Consider the following 3221-nt stretch of genomic DNA (forward strand, 5'->3'; position numbering starts at 1 on the left):
TATTCTCGGATTACCATTGAGCCAGTTGGGCCATCGCCTTCCATTCGTTTGGTAAGCTGTGCAAAATGCTAAAGAACATAGATTGATCAGCACAAAGCCATGTTTAATGAAAAAAATGTAGTAACCTCGAGCTCAAGGTTAACTGTCTTGATCAGCTTCCAATCATCCGGGGTGAAGCTGATCTTGAGGAAGCATCCTTTAGTGTAGTTGATGGTGGGGTTGCACGTATTTGTAGCTCAACAATCGGCGTCGTCTTGCTGATCATTTTTGAGAATCTCATCAATAATCTTCATATAGATACAAGGATTAGTACATGCTTAGAATTCAAGAACATAGGAGCTGAGTGGGATAGTTATAGGGTATACAAATATGTTCTGGAAATTTCCCAAAGGTTTTTTCCAGAATGCCAGAAGTTTTTTTTTTGGTGAGTTCTGGCTTTCTGGCTTTTGGCATATTTGAACGCAGCGCACTTCCAGAACACCAGAAACCCCACTACATGACTCATCCACCACCCCTCGTCCCCACTCACATCATCACTTTACATCACCATCAGCCAGCTTATCTCAAAACTACACTTGTCTCAAATCCGCTCTACCACACCTCCTACTCCTCCTGCAATGCCTCGATCAAGCCGTCGTCGACTTCTGAAACGGTCAGTCCATCTGGCAATCAACGAGAAGAATCGCATCACACAGCCGAACTTTTCAACTTTAGCATTAGTGAAAAAAAGAAATCATGAAAGTTTATTCATACTTCGTTGTCTGCAAGCAATCATCACGCATCAAAACCAACAATCGGAGGCTCTAGCGGATAAGGATAATGATGTTATTGATGATCTCGTGGCTAAGAAGCCCTTGTTGCTTTTGTTGCTAGGCGCGCTGGAGTTCCACTTGGCCTGTGCAAAGTCAGTCAAGCTTCTACTACTTGGACGTCGTCTACGTCAAATAGCTCAAAATGAAGTCCATCGCCTGGAAGAGGCTTTACACATTTTGAATACAACCCGTTATGTTCATGATCGGCCATCTCGTGAACGGAAAGACTTAAGAAACACCTCGTTTCCGCACCGATTTTGGGAAGGAGGTGATTCCTTTATAGCTATAGTAAGTGCGATTTCTGATAGTTTCTTGCTTTCAGCTAATATTTGCTATTTGACTTCCTCTTTTAGGCTCGAATGAGCGAGGAGCGTTTTTGGACATTGGTGGACTTGATTAAGTCCAGTGAGGTATTTCAAAGTTGGTCAAATCACAAACAAGCACCGGTGCCTTGGCAGCTGCTTGTGGCTCTAGCAAACCTTGGATCTTCGGGAAACGGAGGCGATCACTCACATATAGCATATATGTTTCACATTTCAGGTGAAACAACTTCCTCCTTTGGTGAAACTTTGTTCGGTTCATTTTGTTTACTGATACGGTGCAATCTTTTAGAAGGTAGTGTTCAAAACTGGACCAATCGATGTATATATGCCATCCTTGAAATCGAAAAAGAATGGGTCTTTTGGCCAGATGAAGACGAACAATTATCACTCAAATCTGAAATGAAGTCCACTGTCTTCACAGATACAGTGGGCTTCATGGATGGGACTCTGATTCCACTGGCCTATGCACCGGTGAACAATCCGGAAGACTACTGGACACGCAAGAATTTTTATGCTTTCAACGTGATGCTAGTCTGTGACATACACAAAACCATACGATTCTACGAGCTGGGTTGGTGCGGGTCTGCTCATGATCAAAGGGTTTTTCGTTCTTCTGTAGTAAGTTTTTTTTGCGATGTGAGCTTGATGTAGGCATTCCAGGGTATCTAACCGACTTCCTTGAAGCTCTTCACAAATCCTGAAGAATTCCTGGAAGATGACGAGTATCTATTGGCGGATTCAGGTTACACTTTATCTCCACACGTGATTACGCCGTTCAAACGCTGCCAGGGTCGACGTTTGGGAAATAACAAAAATGCTTTCAATGAGGAGTTAAGTAAGTGGAGGGTAGTAATTGAACAAAGCATTGGTATGCTGAAGGAGAGGTTCCAGTCTTTAAAAGAGATCAGGGTCTTATTATGTGGGGTATCAAGCGCTAAAAGAGTGAATTCTTGGATTCGAGTATGTATAATCTTACATAACTTCTCAAAAGCAAACGGGGAAGAGTGGCATACCGAGTTTGGGGCCAACCAACAAGCCTCTTTTCGCAACGCTGGACCTGCAAGGCCTACTGGCAACCCGTCTTCAGGAGATGTGTATGATTTTGGACAAGATACAACTAGGCGTGATGCTCTATTTGCAGAGTTTATTTCACATAGACGCGTTTGACTGGTTCAATCAAAGTTGTTCTTTCGTCTCATTTGTTCATCTAAAATTAGCTTATTTTAGGATTTCATTCGAAACTCTTATTTAAAATGGTCCGATTTACATTTTCTAATATGTGCTTCTCTGTACTTTCAAAACTCTCTTTGAATAAATCAATGAGTTACAATTGTGAACGTTTCTCTTTTTGACAATGTTCAGATTTCTTAATGATTTTGCTTTGTGAATGTAATCAATGACCAAAGAAGATTAAATTGCAAATAACATTCATTCCTTCAAAACATGACAATGTTTCTAACGACAACAATCCAAATTGACATGGTATTTGAAACTTGGAACAGAATAAAATTGAGAAATTGAGAGCGACTGACAACTCTAAACCAAATACATAAATCTTTTGATTGATTGATTGTTGCACGGTGAAGGATTCATTTTGATGACTTGGGAAAGATATTGGAAAAGAAATCAAAGAGTACAAAACGAGAGTGAATGAAACGGATAGACTCTTGATTGGAGGTTTGCAGTTGAAAAAGTTGTTCCGATTTACGAAATCGAACAGAGCCATTGAAAATTTGTTAAATGATCTTTGCAAAGATTCATTTATCAGAGCTGATAAACCAAAATAGAATCAGTCATACTGTTGAATACGTTAGAGAAAGACTGAGTAATTACGTTTGATCAACACTCTTGTATAAATCTTCGGCAATGACTTTTGCTTGATCATAAGGGATTTTGTTGTCCTTCATAAGCTGATTGATGAATTGCCCTTTGGCGACTGCCAATTCCAATTCCATAGAGCGTTTCGTTTTTTGTACATCCAATTGTGCCGCCTCAAGCTGACAGACCTTAAGCTTTGCATCCACCTGAGCTTGTTCAATTTGCTCGTTTTTGGTCAACAAACTCTTTGAATTGTGGTTTGGAATCA

This window comes from Melampsora larici-populina (assembly GCF_000204055.1).
Source record: "Melampsora larici-populina 98AG31 unplaced genomic scaffold MELLAscaffold_2, whole genome shotgun sequence".
NCBI lineage: Eukaryota > Fungi > Basidiomycota > Pucciniomycetes > Pucciniales > Melampsoraceae > Melampsora > Melampsora laricis-populina.